Genomic DNA, 14,164 nt, shown 5'->3' on the forward strand with positions numbered 1-14,164 from the left:
TACTAAATAAGCCTTAAAACTACACAAAAGATACCTTATTTTATGTATAAGAAATGTGCTCTTGTATTGTAATTAAACCAATAAAATGTACTGTATAATAAATTCGTTTTATTTACATTTGTGATGGTCGTTGATTTAGTTGCCTCTTCATAACCGAGTGTAGTTGCCGTGCTTTCTCAGCGATAATACATTCACTCACAATGTTCCCTGTTTGCTGCTTTTCGTTAATCCAAATCAACAGAAGTTTTTCAGCCTCTTCTATTGCCTGAGGCCGTTGCTTAGACAACACAGAAACACCCTTAGCCACACGTAGCAATGATCGACTTAGCCTACTGGTACTGGGACGCTAAGTCACACAAACGCACACCTCGTTCGTATTTTTCGTTGATGTTCTTCTGCTCGACCGTAATTTTCTTTTGTGTCCCAAAAAAAGCAAAAGTACTCCACTCATAACAAACCACGTCTGCACTGAGTGCACTGAAAGAAAGTGGGTGTGGAAAACTAGTCCGCCAGCCACCGTGGCGCATTTCGACTATGTGGTTTGGTGTTTTTCCGCCAAAACCTAGTCCACCAGCCATTGTGGCGCTCCGTGTGTTTCCCGAAAACTAGTTTGTATGCCAAGATTATATTCTCGCCAATTTAATGTTCATAAGGCAAAACGTTTGTAAGGTAAAGCGTTCGTAAAATAGGTATCACTGTATTCTACATTCACTGAAATGACTATCACACTGCTTTCTGAACAAATTGAGGTATTATTAACTTGAAGAGCTGGCATTTTTTGCTCATAGAATTTGATAAGGCAAGACATTACACGTTCGCACAGCCATATCGATGACTAATGTGTATGGATGTATGTGTCATTGACACAGTTTCAGGACTTGACACATTGTGTCAAGTTCTAAAACTGCGAAAATGACATGCAACATGAATCCCACAGAATGTTGAGTTTTAGAACTACATAAACATTCAATACAGCATTAGAAACCAAAGACTCTTTTCTTTTGTCAGAAAAAAAGTTAATTTCTAGCTTGGTTCTGGAGTCATATCATTTTGAAATGGGGGGCGGTGTACAAAATACATTGCAACACATACATATTGGTTTATGTAGCGCTTTAACAACAACTGAAGCTGTAACAAAGCACTAACATGGAAAAAAAGGGAAATGCCGCCCTCTTGTGGGAAAGAAAAAAACACTGCCAGAGGCCATGGCCAGCGTTTTATCGGCAGCCAAGCATGAAAAAATAAACCTGAACTAATTCGGCAATGGGGTTCGATGTCATATTTTCAATTCCCGAATACATTTGTGAATGGCAGTGTGTGAGTTAATCTGATATTTTATGTAATCTTTCTTTAGATAAGAATGTTTGATTTTTACAGTGAATATCAACCAAAATCAATACTTTCACACAGTCACAAGTAACCCACATGCCTCAGAAGTCCTTTTTTTATCATACCATCCAGTCATGGCAACCAGACATGACTGACTCGCGTATCCAGAACCGTGTTAAAGTAAAACACATGTAAACATTCTTGTGTTATATTTTTTTGGTGATATGAATGAATTGCAGTATGCAAAATGGTTATACTATATATGCCGATTGACTTTCAGCTAGCTAAAGCAAATCAGTGCATGATATAGAAGTAAACTAAGAGATAATAGTACATCAAAGCAAATCAACGGCAACTAAAATGGCACTATCTAGTAAACTTTTTTGTGACTTTTTGTATGTTTTGTTTAAATTATATCATTTACAACCACTGTCTATGGACTCTGTGGAGAATGATTTACAACATTCTCCTCCCAAATTGCCCTCTTTGACTGCGACATACAAACCCAACCCTCCTTCCCCTGGAGGGTATTGCCTCTTTGAGGATGAATGAGAGTCCCTTCATGTTCCCCCACCCCGATTCGTGTCAGGCTGTGTTGGTCTACCTTACGCTTATCACCGCTCCCAACTGCTTTCGCTTTTGGCCTTGTTTACCTCCCTTTTTCTTGAGGAGTCCAAGGGTGCTCACCCTGAGGTCTTTGTGAGCTTTGTACTGTCCCTGAAGTATTAGTAACGGCTGAGCATCAAAATGTTCATACCCTATTCTCCTTGCCTTTTTTTAAAATTTAATTTCCACTACCAAGCAGTAGTTTGTTACTTTACTACATGCGGTTTGTCCTCCATTGTCAAGATTTCTAACTGAACTAAGATGTTTTTTTTTCAAACTATTTTTTATGCGGTCTGTCTGTCTCCCTGTCAAGATTTGTAACTGAACTGAGATGTTTTTTTTTTACTATTTTATATACTTGACATATTCGATTCATGGTCATAGTGCTGAATTGGCAGCAATTGAGTTCATGGCATTGCACTGTGCTGCTACATAAACAGCCATTCTCTCTGTGCAAACTGTTGTGAAAAACAAAAAACAGATTGTCCATCCTCAACACTAAAGTGGGAACTCCACTACTGTTCAAGGGCCGGCATTCACTCTTTTTTTTTTTTTTTTTTTAGCCGTGTAGCCTCTTATCCTGTGTGACATGCTTGCGTTCACCCCTGGCTTCCCTTCCAATAAGTCTTCCATTAAGGGGTGCTTATACCTGACCTGCTTTTTGGTGACTTGATGCCAGCCGCCAACCCACATCTGGAAATCGCCACTCCTGGAAGGGAATAAAACAACGCAGAGTCAGCCACCGTTGGTGGAGCATGAAACAGCAAAAGAAACCGCTACAGATTTATTAGTCAGGGCCCATTTATCTGTTTTCATCATATGAAATGGGCACTTTTATTGTGGGAGGTGAGGAAGAGAAAAGAAACACATAGTAAGAGCTTGGAAAACATGGGAGAATGATCCACGAGGGAGTACACAAATTGAAATAGTATGGTTTTGATGAAAAGGAACGTCACGTGAAAGAAAAGCAGTGTATGTTAGGGAGTGTGTGTGTGTGTGTGTAACCGAGAAGTAGAGCAAGAGTTGAGGGAGTGTGGTCAAACAAAGGGAATCCTGAGTCAGCAGCAGAGCAGTTCTCTCACTCCCTCCCCAATCCCCTCCACCCCCGGCCCCTCCCTCCGGCTACAGTACAGGGCCACCCCACCCCCAACCCCCTCTTTCCCCCACTTTTACTTTACAAAGTGCCCTCCCCTGACAAGTCTCTGCTCTCTCGCATGCTATTTCTTGCTTTCAGCACTCTCCCTTTCTTCTTTTTGGCGGAGTCGAGACTGCTCTCTGGCAGGAAAAAGCAGAGCGCCATACGTATTCTATGTTTTCTCCATGTCCGCTTTATAACACATTTAAATTGTTCAAATATTAGTGCTTATATGGAGACTTGACTATTACTAAGCCGAAATTCACGATAATACAGACACTCCCCAACTTACGAACATTCCAGTTACAAATAACGGTACATATGAACATTTTTGCGGGTATGTTTGGACAGATGTGCTGTAAGTTAGATTTTTTTTATTGCGTGCCTTATTCCGGCCGAGCTCGCTTGCGATTGGCTGGATACTGTACTTCACGCATACACACAGACACATTGGAGGTTTCAAGGGCTGGATGTTTACGCGCCGGATACCAAAGCTGACCAATCAGAAAAGCTGACGTGTTGCCAACGTGTTCAGGCCCCGATCCGCCGAGCTCAATTACGATTGGCTGTGTAGAGTATGTGGGCGGGGAGAAAATCCCTGTTCTCAGTTGACGCTCCAGGAGGACGCGATGCTTAACAAAAAGTAATGGCTGCTGGCACGTAATTCGGTATTTACGTGCCAGCAGCTTCAGTAAAGGCTCACTGAAGATCCAAGGATATTTGTTGACGTACTAAAGTAGGTGTGAATTTATTTGACCACTTGTTAGAGCATCTGTGTTTTATACTTCCCCATTCAGTGTTTGATTTAAACATACATTCCGTACAAAATATAGCACTGAAGCAACTTATGAACACATTCACCTTACGAACGACCGCTCGGAACGTATCTCGTTCGTTAGGTGGGGAGCGTCTGTAAATACATGTTACAATTCAAACAAAAATAATTAAAAGGATGGTCAGTTAACTGAAAAACTAAAAAAGCGGAAAAAAAAACATGACGACAACCTTCGATACATGAGGATTCGTAAAAGCCGCTGTATGACGCTGTATTGTATTTAGACCTCTCTAGGGTTGTGCTAATGGCGTGCCTTGTTGGGAACCAGTAGCTAATGAAAAAGACTGCCATTGGAAGAGTTTCGATAGGGCGGGGGAGTGGGCTGAGATCCTATAAAGTTGGCCTAGGCACCAAAGCTGGGTCTACATAAAAGATGTCAGTTTCTCCTTCCTTGCTTTGCTTTTTTTTCTTCTCCAGATCACCACTGTTTCAAACCCCCTTCTCTCAGCCCGCTTGGCAAATTTATCATTCTTTGCGAAACAACAAGCGCCACTTGTTAAACAAACATGTCACACTCGCAGAAAAAAAAGAAGGAATGAAAAGGTGGAACGAGGGTGTCACCGGGTAACCAATGCAGCCGGATAATAGGACTTTTGCAACCGCTATATCTTTTCAAACGTTGTTGCCAACACTGAGTTCATTAAGCGGCGTATTGAGGACTTGGGGCTTAGAAAAGGTTGTGTATCCCGCTGTGTTTGTCCCACTTTTTGGCACCCAAATAGACATGGACAATGTCTGGTTTCCACAGTTGGCAGCATTTGTCATAGAATGGACTTGTTAAAAGAGAAAACGAGAGCTGGATCAAAATATATTCCCTTACAAGGAAAGTAGCACTCAAAACCCCCATTAGGACTGAATATTTTTGTGGCTCTCAACTCCTACGCAAAGCTTTATTTTCACCCTTTTTAATCTTCATTGCCGGATTTCACTTAGCACCAGTGTATATCGATTTTTAACTCATTTACTGCCATTCACGAATTTATTCAGGAATTGAAAATCTGACAGAGGGTGCCATTCCCGAATTTTTTCAGTTTTTTTTTTCCATGCTTCAGTGCCGATAAAGTGCTGGTAAGACCTCTGGCAAAGGTGTTTTCCTTCCACGAGAGGGCAGCATTTCCCTTTTTTCAATGTTAATGCTTTGTTCCAGCTTCAGCTCTTGTTAAAGCGCTATATAAACCAATATGTATGTATTGCATTTTATTTTAGACACTCATACTCATTTCAAACGAATATAACTCCAGACCTATATAATTTAGAAATTGACTCTTGTTCTGCTGAAAGAAGAGAGTCTAAGGTTTCTAACGCTGTATTGAATGTTTATGTAGTCCTAAAACTCAATATTCTGTGGGTCCCGGAATTCGAGTGACAATGACAAAGACCCTGGCAATGGAGTGGACACATTACTTGCACACGTCTGGCAGTGAATGAATTAATGATGAAAAATTAAATGACTATTGAAACCCTATCGCAGATGAGGTCTTCAAAAGTCTTAAAAGCATTGAATTTGGAAATAATATGTAGAATATTATTAAAAAAAGTCTTGCATTTTGGTATCTGGGCCCACCCCCAAAATAACAATATCACTTTAGACAACAAATGACAACAAATGGACATAGTATTTTTGGGTGGGGGTCAATAAATGGAGCATTTTGGTCATTTACATGCATTTGTTTACTTTTGTCATGAACATCCCCTTTGTCTCCAAGAGCAAGATGTTACTCATTATTCCCAAATGTTAACAGTTTGATATAAAATAGTATTTATTTTTTTATGTACCCCTCCCTAACCCCCACTCCCAAAAAAGCAACGACATGAGTTACAAGTGCACTTCAGAGACTTCACTCTTCCATTTTCCTGACGTCCACACTGAGTGCTCCGTTGCACTTTCTCGACACAGAATGACCATAATTCATTGTGTGTTACTTATTTCAGCCAGCTATGTTTTTCCCCCTGTAAACCGGCCCTCGGTATGGCTCCCAAGAAAGTGAAAAGTTCAAATGATTGTGCTATTCAGAGCTAAACATTGTGCTATTACACACACACACACACACACACACACACACACACACACACACACACACACACACACACACACACACACACACACACACAGATAGCGAGAGAGCGAAACTCGCTTGGCCACGCTATTTAAAGGCACAGCGTATTACACAGTTGGTTTCCCATCTACCCGTATTGCTATTCTGCACTGGTTATTCTCACTAGGGTCAGGGGTTGGGCTGTCAATAACAATTCACTAGGCCAGGTTCACCCTCATCTGGTCAGCAGCCAATTGCATTCACGTTCAAACCTACAGACTGTTTCGTCAAATTCAATCGACTTCTCGTGCATAGTTGTGGAATGTGGAAGATTGTCCGAATTTCAATTTTTGCCCATTTCCTCACGTGGTTCAGATCAAACTAGGAACTGAATCTCAATTAATTTAATGTTTGTGTATTTTTTGCACTGTCAATTTTGAAATAATGCACTTGTTTGGAAGTGTTTTTAATCAAATCTGATCAATCAATCCCAGAAAATAATCGACAGATTTACTCATTCACTGTCAGACGTGCAAAAATGTGTCCACACCAGTGCCAGGGTTTTTGTCATTGTCACTCAAATCGCAGGACCCACAGAATATTGAGTTTTAGAACTACATAAACATTCAATGTAGTGTAAGAAAGCTTAGGCGCTCCTCTTTCATCAGAAAAAAATAGTTCATTCCTAAACTATATGGGTCAGGAGTTGTATGAGCTTTAAATTAGGGCGGCTGTCCAAAATACAATGCAATACATACCGCATTTATTCGAGTATAACGCGCAAAATTTTCTACCTGAAAAAGAACTCAGTTTGGGTGTGCGTTATAATGGGCACGAGGCCTGGGAAAAAAATGCTCATATACATTTAATGCTTTAAAAGACCCAGATCATGCGCATTCCTTTTTTTTTTATTGTTGATTACCATTTCTTTAGCTACGGTTCATTGCCTTTCCTCACCTCACTCACACTGAAACGTGAGTTAAGCATTGCTGTTTTGCACAATTACCAATATCCAGAGTTTCGATTCAGTGTTTACATTGTCAATAAATGATTTTTATCACGATGCTTGGTCTGAGCTGAGAAAAAGTGAAACAAAATTTTACACAGATTTTTAATTGAATATTAGGGGTGCACATGCGTGCGCATTATACTCGAATAAATACGGTCCACATTGGTTTATATAGCGCTTTAGTAACAGCTGAAGCTGGAACAAAGTGGTAACGTGGAAAAAAGAAAAATGCTGCCCCCTCATGGAAGGGAATGAACATTGCCAGAGGTCTGGCCGGAGCTTTATCGGCACCTCCAGCAAGAGAAAACAAAACTCAAACACATTTGGGAATGGCGCTGTACATCATATTTTCAATTCCCGAAAAAATTCGGGAACGGCAGTGAATGAGTTAATAATAGATGATTAAAACAATCAATACCTCAGGTCCTATTTATATTTTACAACAACGCAGTGCTATAGTTCTTTATTCCCCCAGCATCAATTTCAGTGAGCGGGGTTGATTTGCAATAAGAGCCTGGCAAAAGAAAACAAATTGAAGTTGGAAGTCAAGGCAACTTTTTAGTTCCTGCCATCATCCAGCAGCTCATGTATTTTGTTTTTCTACTTTCATACCTTTCATCACTTTGCTGCTGTGAAATGTAAATTTCTCCACTGCGAGACTAATAAAGGGAAATCCAATCCAATCGTCGACTTATAGGTATTTTCCTTGATCAAGTGATTTATTTTTGGTACTTCTTTTGAGACTCTCAACCTGATATGCATGGCGTTAAAGTTGGGTAAAGAGTCTAGTTGGTTTTTAACCCTTTGTAGCTTGCCAAACCATAACCAAATACTGGTACCTAAAATGTGTGTGTGTGTGTGTGTGTGTTAGTGTGTGTCAGAGAGATTGTAAGCACATGTCTGCATAGTTGGTGCTAATAGAATTCTGCTGTCCAGCTCACAGCTGTGTCTTGCTGATGAGTCCCATGAGGCCCCAGCATGTGTCTATGGTTACTATGTTGAGGCTCCAGCATGAAACCATGTGCAGATCATTACTCTTTCCTTCCCTCCCTCCCTTTCGCTCTGTCTCTCTTACTCCGTGTCTTGTCTCGTGTCTCTCGCTCACCCCACCTTCTCTCTCTTGCTTTATCTATTCTCGAGCTTGCCCCCCCCCCCCCTTCTTTCCATCGCGTCGACAAAGCTCCAAACTTGTGCCACTCTCCAGTCACAGAGGTCCAAACTATCTGCCGGATATTTGTAGAGCTCCTCATCGTACTCCCTCACTCCAAGATGGTTTGTTGTTGTTGTGTGCCTCTGAAAATGGCAAATTTACTTGGTGGACTGAATATTACTCAGATGAGGAGCTGTGCCGTCTGTACCGATTCTTATCTTTGTTGTCAACCCCGGTTTGATTAGAGGGGTCAGTGCAAGCTGACGTTTACAAGCCCCATAATTCCACAAAAGATTGATGAAACCCCATCAACGCATGCTCCCCCAAAACAAATGGCTTTTTTTTAATAGTCCAACTCCTGCTCGTGTTTGCACCTTACAGAATCGGTTTGCTCTTAAAAGAGAAGCTCTGTGTCAGCGTTTTCATACACACTATGTGTTTGTGGCTAGAAACTTGTATATATGTCTAGTGTCTATTACACTCGCACATGTGTGTTTTGTTTATTGTGTGCAAGGATTTACGTTCTGTACCTGCACTGCCAGGTCCTGTCCTGCGCGCACAACCCCACAGGCAAACTGAAGCCAGCTGGCTTTGCTGAGCGTCGTTCAACTGTTGTGATTTATCTAAGGCTGTTAACTCTTGGCTAGTTTGGCTCGCAATAGTCAGCTAGCAAGTAACGTAGCTCTTCGTTAGCTTCAGTGTACTGTACATGGACCCATTGGTATTAAAATTTGGTGAAGTGGTGATGTCCATAAAATTGAATTGGGTTGTTTTTTTACTCCTGCCACGGTAGTTATGTTTTCATTGACGCTCTTTGTTGTTATAGGGTCATGCAAAACCCATCTATTTAAACTGTGGCAAGAGTGTAGGAAATGTCACAGGTCAAACGAAAACGTATTAAATGTAAATGCAAATCTAGGTATTTTAGCTCAGCCTTGTCGTCGTGAGACAGAGGCCCTTGTCATCATTTACTTCACTTCCATTTGAATAATTCATGAATCTTTATTGATGGCAGTGATCTTTTTGGCTGAGTTTCATTCTCATTTTTATCCTTGGCGCTAGAAGGGAGGAACAAACAGTCGTTTTAATCAAATATGATTTATTGATGGTTGAAACACCCGATATTGCCATCCACCAATGACTCAGGTCTGATTAAATGGATCTAGTCTCGCACTACTGCAGGCTAGATTCACATCATTTTATCATTATGTTACCATACTTCAGAGTTTTCTTCAAACCAGAGTTGAGCTTGTTGAACATGTATTCAAAGCAGGGTTCGAAGGGCTGACTCATTAGCACTAATATTAACTCATTCACTGCCATTCTGGAATTTATTCGGGAATTGAAAATATGACATGGAGCGCCATTCCCAAATTTGTTGGAGTTTAGGTTTTTTTTGCTGGGTTCCGATAAAGCGCTGGTCAGACCTCATGCATGTTTTCCCCTGCACGAGGGGGCAGCATTTGCCTTTTGTACAGCCGCCCTCCCCCTTGCACCTCATTTTACTCCTGAATCATATAACTTAGGAATTAACTCTTTTTTTCTGGTGAAAGAAGACAGTCTAAGGTTTCTTATGCTGCATTGAATGTTTATGTAGTCCTAAAACTCAATATTCTGTGGGTCATGGAATTTGAGTGAAAATGACAAAAACCCTGGCACTGGAGTGGACACATTTTTGCACGTGTGGCGGTGAATGAGTTAATTGAAACTATTTTCTTCAGAGTGACAGGTATGTTGGAGATGTAGGGCAATGAAACAATCAAAGGTGGGGAGGTCCCATGACCCTTTGTCCAATTTGCATTTTGTTGTGTAGTCATTGTGTGATGACGTGGTGAGTAGTCACCGACAGACATATTTAATGCTTGAGACATAATAGGTCTGAATCAATGGATTGCTCCACTGGGAGCTATTAGTGAAGACGTGTCATTAACCCCTTCTTGGCTTGGGTTCCAGACCGGCCCATCCCCACCCACTTTTGCATGACCCATACAGACCACAATTGTGTTGCACAGTACATGGACTAGAAGAAAAGCAACTCATTTCAGTATTCTACTGATAATGCAACCAATTAATCAAGTATTGTATAAACAATGATTTTGCATTATTATAACACAGAAAAATAATTTTGACAGCGAATGAGAGTACTGTTGGGTAGTCTGTATGTTGAGTGATTTACCATTCGAGCTCGATTGTACTTATCACGTGCTTGTTTTATCATTATTGCGTCTACTTGGCAGTACAATACATTCTCTACATCAGTTCAAACGTTGATGTTACCTTTTGTTAGCGATAGCAAACGTACATTTGTGGGACATATTGCTCTTTATCTGTCTTGTTGAGTTTAAAATGATCCCAAACTTTGGGAATTGTGTCTTGTATGCAAACTCCAGGTTCTTCACAATGAACCTACCTAATATAACTACCTTCCTAAATAATTTGATTTACAAAAAATACTTCTCACGTAAATATCTCTAAACCGCACCGATGGCTAGAATTCGAACTGACATTCTGGCAAGGTGACTGATCCCTCAATCCAATATAGTGAATAAGGGAAAATACTGAAATAGCATCACCACATTTTCTCTGGAATACTACCACTACCCAGAGGTTCATTTCTGCAGTTCAGCACTGTAGACTTTTATCACCTACTTGCAACTAACGTATGTGGATCTGAGTCACATTAACACACATGTGTCAACACACAGGTTATAAGATCTATGCACGTGTTTTTTTTTTTTTTTTTTTTTTTTGTTAATTATTTTTTTTAATTGGTCTGTTCTCTAGATTATCTTCAGTGTCGTATAACCAAACAATGTCTAATGCCGTGCCACAAATAATGTGTGTGTGTATGTGTGTGTGTGTTTGTCTGTGTGTCAGCTTGTAATGCTTTATATATGTCGTCCACGTCTATGAGCTCATTGTGAGTTTGAGGGATCACCCACCCCCGCGTTCTCCCCCCGGCTGGGCAACACGTCATGTCTGTCACCTTCTCTCTGGCCACAAAGCTGCCCATTATAAGAAAGACGAGGGGTTCAGTGACCAGCGAGAGGACTCCCCCACTCAGCCCCACCCTACTAACTCTTTCTACACTTTTTACTGCATGTTTGCTTGTTCTCTTTTTTTCTATACATTTCCCACATTCACATTTCTCCCTTAATTCATTTTCTTTGTTTTATTAACTTTTTTTTCATACCAAAACAGTAGCTACTATGTTACATTTCAATAGCAAATTAACAATGCATTACCCCCCCCCCTGCCCCCCCCCCCCCCCCCCCCCCCAAAAAAAAAAAAAAAAAAAAAAAAACAAGATGGCTGAACACAAATAACAAACACTACTACTTTGGGAAAATAAATAACTACCATCAACAAACTACTGTAGTAATTATTACCCATGTACAAAAAGGGCCCCTCAAAACAGTGTATTTCAATTCGAACTACTTCAAACTAAACAGGTCTCGCAATGAACTCTTCCCATAGCATTTTACGAGTATAAAATAGCATTTTGTGCCCCATCAAATCACACTCAGTAGCAAAATGATGATCACAGATTACAATTTTTCCAATAAGTGTCCAGCAGAGATAATAAGAATAAAAACGCCTTTAATAGTCCCGCAATGGGGACATGTACAGCAGCAAAATTGAAAGGGGGGTTGAAGGGGTCAAAAAGAAAAACAAAGTATATTGCAAAAAAAGCTAGCTAGCTCGCTATCTCTCTATCTCAAAATTTTTCTCGTTTGTTATAGGTGTGATTATTCTCACTTCAAAATAAAGTGAGAAATGGTATGCAATTATTGAGAATCAGAAAACCTTTATTCGTCCCACAATGGGGAAATTTGCAGTCCACAGCAATTTGAAAGGGGATCGGGTTGAAAGGATAAAAAAAACAAGATATTCTAAGCATAGTAAAAATGTCAGCAGACTGAGATGTCTACTGTAAATGTAAACTGTGATGTATTCGGTGCGGTGCGGTCTTTTGCCCTCCACTGATGGGTGTACATTATTCCTGAAAATTTGAATTACAGTAAAGTCTCGTTATATCGATATTCAAGGGAGTCCGAAAAAATATCGATATAACTGGGACTATCGATATATCCGACCCTGTTTGCATGTAATTTTCTCCGTGCGTGCATAGAAATAGTATCGATATAACCGGGACTATCGATATATCCAGTATCGATATAACGAGACTTTACTGTATTTCTATTTACATTCCACAAAATACATTCCGTCCAAGCTTGCCTCTTTGTTACACAAATGCCTTAGTACCCTTAATAGGGACATTCACCAATCACTGGAATTATGAACTCGCATCTGCCACCTCATTGTGTGCGCATAGACGCCACATGTTTGCTCCACGTACGTGTAATTGTCTTCTTTTTCATGTGTGCTACATCTTAAAGCTTTTGCACACATCTATTCTTCACATATCGTGTCAAATGTGCACATGAATATTGTGCACACATAAAACAGCCCTTTTTCCCTCTTGGAGAAGTAAACCGGCTAAATGTGTTAAAAGCATTAGGTAAGCGTGAATCCAGCAGCCCTCCTTTTTGGCAGGTATCACATGTCCTGCTTCATTACAATCTGGTGTACGCATTCAGCTGCCTCCATCAAGACATCCCTTCCCCTTTCCCCCTTGGGTGCTTTAACACAGAGTGGGCCATCTCAAGATGTTAGCTGTAGAATAAATGACGTTCCTCATTGTTGTTGAAGGCGGCCTAAACTGCGCAGCCTCCCCGAGCACAACTGCACTCATGTTGCGAATGTCAGAAAATATTCAGAAGGAAAACAGTCCCTGCTGTGAAGAGCAAGCAGGGTAGGAGTCGTTGGCACTGGCTGTGAGAGGGGGGGGGGGGGGGGGGGGACGCACTTACTACACTATTTCATTCAAGTTCAATCAACAAACTATCTCCTGTCCACGTTGCAGTGCAGTTCTTGTTTTTGCAGCAGCTATTTTTGGTCCTAATATGACATGAAGAACTTGGGAGGGAAAGCAGCAGAGACGTATGTGTGTTTTGGAGGAGGGTGGGGCAGAGTAGATCAAAGCGGCTAACAGGTAGCCTGCCAACTGTTACCTTTTATCCTAGTCAAAAGGCAACATGCAGGAAATAAGGCCACACCTTACAGACCTCAGCTGCATGCGTATTATCAGGCGGCGAACTCACTGAGCTCTTTTCTCCACTCTCGCCTCAGCTCTTGACCTGCTGAGCTGCCCTTATCCACCCTCCTTTGGTTAAAAAATGACTATATTTACGCTACCAAAACGAAATACTTTACAGGTGATGACATACGATAGCGATATATATGACCAAAGTCCCTCCCATACACATACTTGCTACTGGTGCAGCAGAAATGCAGATGCTGGGATTTGATTTTGGAACATAGTGGCAATGTTTGAGCTTTGTTTTAATATGAAATTAATAAAAACTGTTTTAAAATGTAAAATGCAATCTTGACTGGGTTTTACTGGGGCTGCTCAGCCATCTGACGGAGCTATGGCACCCCCTAGCCTGATGTGGTGCCCTGCCGGATACTACTGATGTATCAGATACAGTGATACCTCAGCTCACGAACTTAATTGGTTCCCAGAAAGTGTGTGTAAGATAAAATGTTCGTCTGCCGCACATTTACTTCCCATAAGAAACAACAAAAAATGAAAATCTGTTCCCAGGTCCCCATAAAACATAATTTTCTACTAAATAAGCCTTAAAACTACACAAAAATATACATTATTTAATGAGTAATAAATGTGCTATTGTGTTGTAATTAAAGAAATAAACTGTACTGTATCATTAAGTCGTTTTATTTACCTTTGTGATGGTCGTTGATGTAGTTGCCTCTTGATGATATCCGAGTGAAGTTGCTGTGCTTTCTCGGCTATAATACCCTCACTCACACGGTCCCCTGCTACCTGCTTCGTTAATCCACATCAACAGAAGTTTTTCAACCTCTTCTATTGCCTGAAACCGTTGCTTAGACAACACAGAAACACCCTTAGCCAATGGTCGACTTAGCGTACTGGTACTGCAATGCTAAGTCACACAAATGCACACCTCGTTCGTGT

General features: G+C 40.8%; 1 protein-coding gene and 1 long non-coding RNA gene across 2 annotated transcripts in view; one reads left to right on the plus strand and one right to left on the minus strand.

The window, feature by feature from the left end:
- The window catches only part of ift80 (intraflagellar transport 80 homolog (Chlamydomonas)), a 45,670-nt gene that overhangs the window by 14,814 nt on the left and 16,692 nt on the right, over positions 1-14,164 (plus strand). The window lies entirely within an intron of this gene.
- LOC148888601 (uncharacterized) overlaps positions 1-14,164 on the minus strand; it is a 33,303-nt gene that overhangs the window by 11,622 nt on the left and 7,517 nt on the right. The window contains exon 2 of the long non-coding RNA XR_016117233.1: positions 2,590-2,644. This is a non-coding gene — a long non-coding RNA (uncharacterized LOC148888601). The remainder of the gene's footprint in view (positions 1-2,589; positions 2,645-14,164) is intronic.

The sequence above is a fragment of the Hippocampus bargibanti genome, linkage group LG14 (genome assembly GCF_051943395.1).
Source record: "Hippocampus bargibanti isolate YZ-2025 linkage group LG14, ASM5194339v1, whole genome shotgun sequence".
NCBI classification, from domain to species: domain Eukaryota; kingdom Metazoa; phylum Chordata; class Actinopteri; order Syngnathiformes; family Syngnathidae; genus Hippocampus; species Hippocampus bargibanti.